This window comes from Xenopus tropicalis, chromosome 8 (genome assembly GCF_000004195.4).
Source record: "Xenopus tropicalis strain Nigerian chromosome 8, UCB_Xtro_10.0, whole genome shotgun sequence".
Taxonomy (NCBI): Eukaryota; Metazoa; Chordata; class Amphibia; order Anura; family Pipidae; genus Xenopus; species Xenopus tropicalis.
In genome coordinates this window covers 194,101-204,141 of record NC_030684.2, presented here as the reverse complement: position 1 = coordinate 204,141, position 10,041 = coordinate 194,101, and positions in this window count along the sequence as shown.

Here is a 10,041-nt window from a genome sequence, read left to right as displayed (position 1 = left end):
GCCCTGTCTGTGAGTGGGACCGTTCCATTAGCCCTGTCTGTGAGTGGGACCGTTCCATTAGCCCTGTCTGTGAGTGGGACCGTTCCATTAGCCCTGTCTGTGAGTGGGACCGTTCCATTAGCCCTGTCTGTGAGTGGGACCGTTCCATTAGCCCTGTCTGTGAGTGGGACCGTTCCATTAGCCCTGTCTGTGAGTGGGACCGTTCCATTAGCCCTGTCTGTGAGTGGGACCGTTCCATTAGCCTATACTGTGAGAGGGACCGTTCCATTAGCCCTTCTGTGAGTGGGACCGTTCCATTAGCCCTGTCTGTGAGTGGGACCGTTCCATTAGCCCGTCTGTGAGTGGCGGACCGTTCCATTAGCCCTGTCTGTGAGTGGGACCGTTCCATTAGCCCTGTCTGTGAGTGGGACCGTTCCATTAGCCCTGTCTGTGAGTGGGACCGTTCCATTAGCCCTGTCTGTGAGTGGGACCGTTCCATTAGCCCTGTCTAGTGGGACCGTTCCATTAGCCCTGTCTGTGAGTGGGGCCGTTCCATTAGCCCTGTCTGTGAGTGGGACCGTTCCATTAGCCCTGTCTGTGAGTGGGACCGTTCCATTAGCTCTGTCTGTGAGTGGGCGTTCCATTAGCCCTGTCTGTGAGGGGGACCGTTCCATTAGCCCTGTCTGTGAGTGGGACCGTTCCATTAGCCCTGTCTGTGAGTGGGACCGTTCCATTAGCCCTGTCTGTGAGTGGGGCCGTTCCATTAGCTCTGTCTGTGAGTGGGACCGTTCCATTAGCCCTGTCTGTGAGTGGGACCGTTCCATTAGCCCTGTCTGTGAGTGGGACCGTTCCATTAGCCCTGTCTGTGAGTGGGACCGTTCCATTAGCCCTGTCTGTGAGGGGACCGTTTCATTAGCCCTGTCTGTGAGTGGGACCGTTCCATTAGCCCTGTCTGTGAGTGGGACCGTTCCATTAGCCCTGTCTGTGAGTGGGACCGTTCCATTAGCCCTGTCTGTGAGTGGGGCCGTTCCATTAGCCCTGTCTGTGAGTGGACCGTTCCATTAGCCTGTCTGTGAGTGGGACCGTTCCATTAGCTCTGTCTGTGAGTGGGGCCGTTTCCATTAGCCCTGTCTGTGAGTGGGACCGTTCCATTAGCCCTGTCTGTGAGTGGGACCGTTCCATTAGCCCTGTCTGTGAGTGGGGCCGTTCCATTAGCTCTGTCTGTGAGTGGGACCGTTCCATTAGCCCTGTCTTGTGAGTGGACCTTCCATTAGCTCTGTCTGTGAGTGGGACCGTTCCATTAGCCCTGTCTGTGAGTGGGACCGTTCCATTAGCCCTGTCTGTGAGGAAGGGGGACAGCACCTTTACCCTGTCTGTGAGGGGACCGTTCCATTAGCCCTGTCTGTGAGTGGGACCGTTCCATTAGCCTGTCTGTGAGGAGGGACAGCACCTTTACCCTGTCTGATAGGGGGACCGTTCCAATTAGCCCTGTCTGTGAGTGGGACCGTTCCATTAGCCCTGTCTGTTGTTTGATCTTTGTGGGACCGTTTCCAATTATGCCCTGTCTGTGAAAGTATGGACCGTTTCTTGTTTTTTTTTTTCCATAGCCCTGTCTGTGGTTTCGCTATTTGGGAATTACCGTTCCATTAGCCCTGTCTGTGAGTTATGGGACCGTTTTTCCATTAGCCCTGTCGTTTGAGTGGACCGTTCCATAGCCCTGGTCTTGTGGAATGGGGACCGTTCCATTAGCCCTGTCTTTGTGATGGGACCGTTCCATTAGCCCTGTCTGTGACAGTGGAACCGTTTTCCATTAGCCCTGTCTACTAGACATTCGGTGAGTGAACCGTTTCTTTCTTTTATATCTTTATTTTCCATTAGCCCTAGTCTTCATATTGTATGTTGAATGTGGACCGTTTCCATAGCCCTGTCTCGTGTGTAGTGGGAATGTGGGACCGTATTCCATTAGCCCTCGATCTGTGTGAAGTGGACCGTTCCATTAGCCCTGTCTCGGTGTGAGTGGACCGTTCCATTAGCCCTGCTGTGAGTGGACCGTTCCCATTAGCCCTGTCTATGTTGATGTGGGACCGTCCCATTTAGCCCTGTCTCGTGGAGTGGGACCGTTCCATTAGCCCCTGTCTGATTGGGACCGTTCCATTTAGCCCTGTCTGTCAGTGGCCGTTCCATTAGCCCTGTCTGTGAAGTTGGACCGTCTCCATTAGCCCTGTCTGTGAGTGGGACCGTCTCCATAGCCCTGTCTGTGAGTGTGGGCAAAAACCGTCTTCTTCCATTAGCCCTGTTCTAGACGTCGACCGTTCCATTAAGCCTGTCTCGTTGAGTTGAGGGTGGGACCGTTCCATTTTAGCCCTGTTCGTGAGTGGGACCGTACCATTAGCCCTGTCTGTGGAGTGGGGGACCGTTCCTGTAGCCCTGTCTCATATCTGTGACGTGGGACCCTTTCCATTAGCCCTGTCTGTGAGTGGACCGTTCCATTAGGCCCTGTCTCCAGTGAGTGTTGGAAGGGGTGGTGGAGTGGGACCGTTCCAGTCGTTTTTTATTTTTATTTTGTTATCTTTTTTCATTTTTTTTTTTGATCGGTTTATTTCCGTCTGTATTGTTTTTTCTGTTTATTTTTCCATTAGCCCTGTCTTCGTGAGCATGAGACCCTTTCTCCTTATCACTGTCGTGAAAGAGTTTAATGTCTTACTTGGTGGGACCGTTTCCAAGCTTCCTGTCTGTGGAGTGTATCTGTAGCCTGGGGGGACCTGTTCATTAGCCTGTCTGTCTTATGTGAAGTGGACCTTCCATTAGCCCTGTCTGTGAGTGGGACCCTTCCATTAGCACTGTCTGTGAGTGGGACCGTTCCATTAGCCCTGTCTGTGAGTGGGACCGTTCCATTAGTCTGTGAGGGAGGGACTATCCAGTTTTCCCGTTTATGAGGGGAACGGGCCAAAGACCACTTACTTTGAGGATCTGAAGATCACTTTAGCCTTGGACCTTATGTTTGTACAAGTAATCATCAAAGCCCCTCTTATGGGCATTAACAGAATCTGCCCCACCCAATATTCCCCCAACAGGGCATTCCCCAAGCTCATTGTAAAGAACCCTCTACCCAACATCCCCTGGCAGGGCATTCCCCAACCCCCTCACTGTGAGGAACCCCCTACCCAACATCCCCTGGCAGGGCATTCCCCAACCTTACTGCCCTCATCGTGAGGAACCCCCTACCCAACATTCCCCGGCAGGGCATTCCCCAACCTTACTGTTAGTACTGGGCAGTGGGAGGGGGGGGATGGTTAATACAGGGCAGTTGGGGCAGGGCGGCGTTAGTACTGGGCAGTAGGGGGACGGGCGGGGTTAGTACTGGGCAAGTGGGGGAGGCGCGTTAGTACTGGGCAGTGGGGGAGGGCGGGTTAAAGTTATGGGCAGTGGGGGTGAGGGCGGGTTAGTACTGGGCATGGGCAGGGCGGCGTTAGTACTGGCCAGTAGGGGGAGGGCGGGTTTTAGTACTGGCAGTGGGGGGGAGGGCGGGGTTAATACAGGCAGTGGGGCAGGGCGGGTAGTACTGGGCAGTGGCGGGCAGGGCGGCGTTAGTACGGGCAGTAGGGGGAGGGCGGTAGTACTGGGCAGTGGGGGAGGGCGGGTTAGTACTGGCAGTGGGGGGGGAAGCGGGGGTATAGTACTAGGGCAGTGGGAAGGGAGGCGGTTAGTACTGGGCAGTGGGGGGAGGGCGGGGTTAGTACTGCGGCAGTGGGGGTGAGGCGGGTATAGTACTGGGCAGTGTGGGGAGGGCGGGTTAGTACTGGCAGTGGGGGGGAGGGACGGGGTAGTACTGGGCAGTGGGGGGGAGGGCGAGTTAGTACTGGCAGGGGGGGAGGGCTGGGTTAGTACTGGGCAGTGGGGGGGAGGGCGGGGTTAAGTACTGGGCAGTGGGGGGTGAGAGCGGGGTTATAGTCTGGGCAGTGGGGGAGGGCGGGGTTAGTACTGGCAAGTGGGGGGAGGGCGGGGTTAGTTACTGGGCAGTGGGGAGGAGCGGGGTAGTACTGGCAGTGGGGGGGAGGGCGGGGTTAGTACTGGGCAGTGGTTGGGGAGGGCGGGCGTTAGTACTGGGCAGTGGGGAGGGCGGAGTTTAGTACTGGCAGTGGGGGGGAGGGCGGGTTAAGTACTGGGCAGTGGAGAGGGCGGGTTAGTACTGGGCAGTGGGGAGCGGGGTTAGTACTGGGCGTGGGGGAGGCGGGGTTAGTACTGGGCAGTGGGGGAGATGGCGGGTATACTGGGCAGTGGGGAGAAGGCGGGGTTAGTAAACTGCGGAATGGGGGAGGGCGGGGTTAGTACTGGGCAGTGACAAGTTCTATGGGTGGGAGGGCGGGGTTAGTACTGGGAGTGGGGTAGGGCGGGGTACAGTTACGGCAGTGGGGGGAGAGGGCCGGAGTTTAGCTTACTGGGCAGTGGAGAGGGCGGAGTTAGTACTGGGCAGTGGGGGGAGGGCTGGTTAGACTGGGCAGTGAGGCACGAACAGGAGGGAGGGCGGGGGTTGTACTGGGCAGTGGGGGAGGGCGGTAGTACTGGGCAGTGGTGGGAGGGCCGAGTTAGTACTAGGCATGGGGGGAGAGCGGGGTTAGTTACTGGGCAGTGGGGGGGAGAGCGGTTAGTTGCTGCGCACGTGGGGTGGAGGGCGGGGTTAGTGCTGGGCAGCTGGGTGGCAGGGTGGGTTAGTGCTGAGCAGTGGGGGGAGAGTGGGTTAGTGCTGGGCAGGGGGTGAGAGTTGGGTTAGTGCTGGGCAGTGGAGGGGGAGAGTGAGTTTAGTTGCTGGGCAGTGGGGGGGAGAGTGGGTTAGTTGCTGGGCAGTGGGGGGTGAGAGGGGTTAGTGCTGGGCAAGTGGGGGGGAGAGTTACGTGCTGGGCAGTGGGGTGGAGAGTGGGGTTAGTGCTGGGCAGTAGGGGGGGAAATTGGGGTTAGTGCTGGCCGTGGGGGGAGAGTAGGTTAGTGCTTGGGCAGTGGGGGGAGAGTGGGTTAGTGCTGGGCAGTGGGGGGGAGGGGGTCTAGTGCTGGGCCAGTGGGGGGAGGGTGGGTTAGGCTGGGCAGGTGGGGGAGGGTGGGTGTTTAGTGCTGAGCAGTGGGGGGGAGAATGGGGTTTGTTCTGGGCAGTGGGGAGGAGAGTGGGGTTACGTGCTGGGCAGGGGGAGAGTGGGTTTATTGCTGGGCAGTGGGGCGCGAGAGTAGGGTTAGTACTGGGCAGTGTGGGGGGTAGTGGGTTTAGTTACTGGGCAGGGGGGGAGAGTTGGGGCTATACTGGCAGTGGGGGGGAGAGTGGGGTTAGTTTACTGGGGACAGTGGGGAGAGTGGAGTAGTGCGGGCAGTGGGGGCGAGGAGTGGGGATTGTGCTTGCAGTTGGGGGGGGGAGAGTGGGGTTAGGGCTGGGGCAGAGAGGGGTAGAGTTGGGGTTAGGCTGGGCAGTGGCGAGGGGGGAGTGGGGTAGTGCTGGGCAGTGGGGGGGAGTTGGGTTATGCGGGCAGTTGGTGGGGGAGTGGGTAAGGCTGGGCAGTGGGGGGGGAGTGGGTTAGTCTGGGCAGTGGGGGAGATGGGTCGTTGTGCTGGCAGTGGGGGGGAGTGGGGTTAGTGCTGGGCAGTGGGGGCGAAAAGTGGGGTTAGTGCTGGCTGGGGGAGGGTGGGGTTAGTGCTGGGAGTGGGGAGGGTTGGGGGTTAGTGCTGAGCAGTGGTTAGTTCTGGGCAGCCGGGGGGAGAGTGGGGTTAGTGCTGGGGCAGTTGGAGGGCAGATGGAGGTTAGTTGCTGGGCAGTGGTGGGGAGAGTGGGTTAGTGTGGGCTGTGGGGGGGAGAGTGGGGTTTAGTGCTGGGCCAGTGGGGGGGAGAGGGGTATGCTGGGCAGGGGGGGGAGAGGGTTAGTGCTGGCAGTGGGGGGATTAGTGGGGTTAGTGCTGGGCAGTGGGTGGGAGAGTGGGGTTAGGCTGGGCAGTGGGGGGAGAGTGGGGTTAGTGCTGGGCATGTGGGGGGAGAGTGGGGTTAGTGCTGGGCAGCTGGGGGGAGAGTTGGGGTTATGTGCCTGCGGCAGTGGGGGAGAGTGGGGTTAGTACTGGGCAGTGATGGGGGGGAGTGGGGTTTAAGTGCTGGGCAGGTGGGGGGGGAGTGGGGTTAGTGCTGGGGCAGTAGGGGAGGGTGTGTTGTTCTGGGGCAGTGGGGGGAGGGTGGGTGTTAGTTCTGGGGCAGTAGGGGGGAGGGTGGGGTTAGTGCTGAACAGTGGGGGGAGAATGGGTTAGTGCTGGGGCAGTGGGGAGGAAGAGGGGGTTTAGTACTGGGCAGTGGAGGGGAGAGTGGCGGGTTAGTGCTGAGGCAATGGGGGGGGGTTTAACTTGCGGCAGTGGGGGAGTGGGGTTAGTTCTGGCTCCAGTGGGGGGTAGGTGGGGTAGTAATTGGCAAGTGGGGGGGAGGTGGGTTAGTCTGGGCGTGGGGGGGAGAGTTTGAGGTTAGTGCTGGCATTCGGGGGGAGAGTCAGGGTTAGTTACTGGCAGTGGGGGGGGAGTGGGCGTTAGTGCTGGGCAGTGGGGGAGTGGGGTTAGTGCTGGGCAGTGGGGGGAGGGCGGAGTAGTGCTGGGCAGGGGGGGAGGGCGGGTTAGGCTGGGGAGTGGGGGAGGGCGGGTTAGTTGCTGGGCAGTTGGGGGGAGTGGGTTAGTACTGAGGCAAGTGGGAAGTGGGTTAGTGGCTGGGGCAGTGGGGGGGAGAGTGGCTTGTGCTGGGCAGTGGGGGGAGAGTGGGGTTAGTGCTGGCAGTGGGGGGGAGGGGGTTAGTACTGGGCGTGGGGGTGTGGGGTTATTGCTGGCAGTGCGGGGGGGGAGAGTGGGTTAGTGCTGGGCATGGGGTGGAGGGCGGTTGTGCTGGGCAGTGGGGTGGAGGGCGGGGTTAGTTGCTGGGCAGTGCGGGGTGGAGGAGCGGGGCTTTAGTGCTGGGCAGTGGGGGGAGGGCGTTTAGTGCTGGGCAGTGGGGGGGAGGGCGGGGTTAGTGCTGGGCAGTGGGGGGGAGGTGGCGGGTTTAGTGCTGGGCAGTGGGGGGAGGCGGGGTTATGCTGGGCAGGGGAGGCGGGGTAGTGCTGCAGGCAGTGGGGGGAGGGCGGGCGTTAGTGCTGCAGGGGGAGCTGGGTTAGTGCTGCGGCATGTGGGGAGAGTGAGGTTAGTGCTGGGCAGTGGGGGGATGGGGTTGTACTGGGCAGTGGGGAGAGTGGGGTTAGTGCTGGGCAGTGGAGTGGGGGAGAGTGGGGTTATGCTGGGCAGTGGGGGGGAGTGGGTGTTTGTGCTGGGCAGTGGGGGGAGAGTGGGGTTAGTCTGAGCAGTGGGGGAGAGTGGGGTTAGTGCTGAGAGTGGGGGGGAGAGTGGGTATGCTGGGGCAGTGGGGGGGGTGGGGTTAGTGCTGGGCAGTGGGGGGAGGGTGGCGGTAGTGCTGGGTATGGGGGGAGGGTGGGTTATGCTGGGCAGTGGGGAAGGGAGGTGGGGTTAGTGCTGGCAGTGGGGGGGAGAGTGGGTTAGTGTGGGCATGGGGAGGGTGTGGTTTGTGCTGGGCATGGGGGGTGGGGTTAGTGCTGGGCAGTGGGGTGGGTTAGCATTGGGGGGTTCTTGGCTCCGGCAGTTTGTGCGACAGGTAAGGGAATTTCTATCCCACTCATTATTCTGATTGGTTACTAATTAGTCTTTCCATGAATTCTGGGAAAATCCGGGGGCTCTGGGCCGAATACTCAGCGTATTGATCTGGGGGCTATGGAATAATAATGGGAATCCGTGGGCTACAGAGTTTGGGTTCTGGGCAAGTTAATCAAATAAAGAGAGGTCGTTTGCATTCCTAGTGACATTTAATTGAAAGATAAACATTCGGGGGAAGGGATCGTAAGTGAATTAGCAGTGACAGCGCCAAGTAACGTGATTCGCCCGCAGCATAACTCTTGTTTATAATGAGATATTCCTGGAGCTCTCATTGGTGGGATCCAAAGGAATCCTGCGCCATTCCCACTATATTCTGTGTATCTATGGGAGAGCCATTCCCACTATATTCTGTGTATCTATGGGAGAGCCATTCCCACTATATTCTGTGTATCTATGGGAGAGCCATTCCCACTATATTCTGTGTATCTATGGAGAGCCATTCCCACTATATTCTGTGTATCTATGGGAGAGCCGTGCCACTATATTCTGTGTATCTATGGGAGAGCCGTGCCACTATATTCTGTGTATCTATGGGAGAGCCGTGCCACTATATTCTGTGTATCTATGGGAGAGCCGTGCCACTATATTCTGTGTATCTATGGGAGAGCCATTCCCACTATATTCTGATTATCTATGGGAGAGCCATTCCCACTATATTCTGTGTATCTATGGGAGAGCCGTGCCACTATATTCTGTGTATCTATGGGGAGCCATTCCCACTATATTCTGTGTATCTATGGGAGAGCCATTCCCACTATATTCTGTGTATCTATGGGAGAGCCGTGCCACTATATTCTGTGTATCTATGGAGAGCCATTCCCACTATATTCTGTGTATCTATGGGAGAGCCATTCCCACTATATTCTGTGTATCTATGGGAGAGCCGTGCCACTATATTCTGTGTATCTATGGGAGAGCCATTCCCACTATATTCTGTGTATCTATGGGAGAGCCGTGCCACTATATTCTGTGTATCTATGGGAGAGCCATTCCCACTATATTCTGTGTATCTATGGGAGAGCCGTGCCACTATATTCTGTGTATCTATGGGAGAGCCGTGCCACTATATTCTGTGTATCTATGGGAGAGCCATTCCCACTATATTCTGTGTATCTATGGGAGAGCCATTCCCACTATATTCTGTGTATCTATGGGAGAGCCATTCCCACTATATTCTGTGTATCTATGGGAGAGCCGTGCCACAATATTCTGTGTATCTATGGGAGAGCCGTGCCACTATATTCTGTGTATCTATGGGAGAGCCGTGCCACTATATTCTGTGTATCTATGGGAGAGCCATTCCCACTATATTCTGTGTATCTATGGGAGAGCCGTGCCACTATATTCTGTGTATCTATGGGAGAGCCATTCCCACTATATTCTGTGTATCTATGGGAGAGCCATTCCCACTATATTCTGTGTATCTATGGGAGAGCCATTCCCACTATATTCTGTGTATCTATGGGAGAGCCGTGCCACTATATTCTGTGTATCTATGGGAGAGCCATTCCCACTATATTCTGTGTATCTATGGGAGAGCCGTGCCACTATATTCTGTGTATCTATGGGAGAGCCATTCCCACTATATTCTGTGTATCTATGGGAGAGCCATTCCCACTATATTCTGTGTATCTATGGGAGAGCCATTCCCACTATATTCTGTGTATCTATGGGAGAGCCGTGCCACTATATTCTGTGTATCTATGGGAGAGCCGTGCCACTATATTCTGTGTATCTATGGGGGAGCTGTGCCACTATATTCTGTGTATCTATGGGAGAGCTATTCCCACTATATTCTGTGTATCTATGGGAGAGCCATTCCCACTATATTCTGTGTATCTATGGGAGAGCCATTCCCACTATATTCTGTGTATCTATGGGAGAGCCGTGCCACTATATTCTGTGTATCTATGGGAGAGCCATTCCCACTATATTCTGTGTATCTATGGGAGAGCCATTCCCACTATATTCTGTGTATCTATGGGAGAGCCGTGCCACTATATTCTGTGTATCTATGGGAGAGCCGTGCCACTATATTCTGTGTATCTATGAGAGAGCCATTCCCACTATATTCTGTGTATCTATGGGAGAGCCGTGCCACTATATTCTGTGTATCTATGAGAGAGCCATTCCCACTATATTCTGTGTATCTATGGGAGAGCCATTCCCACTATATTCTGTGTATCTATGGGAGAGCCGTGCCACTATATTCTGTGTATCTATGGGAGAGCCGTGCCACTATATTCTGTGTATCTATGAGAGAGCCATTCCCACTATATTCTGTGTATCTATGGGAGAGCCATTCCCACTATATTCTGTGTATCTATGGGAGAGCCATTCCCACTAAATTCTGTGTAT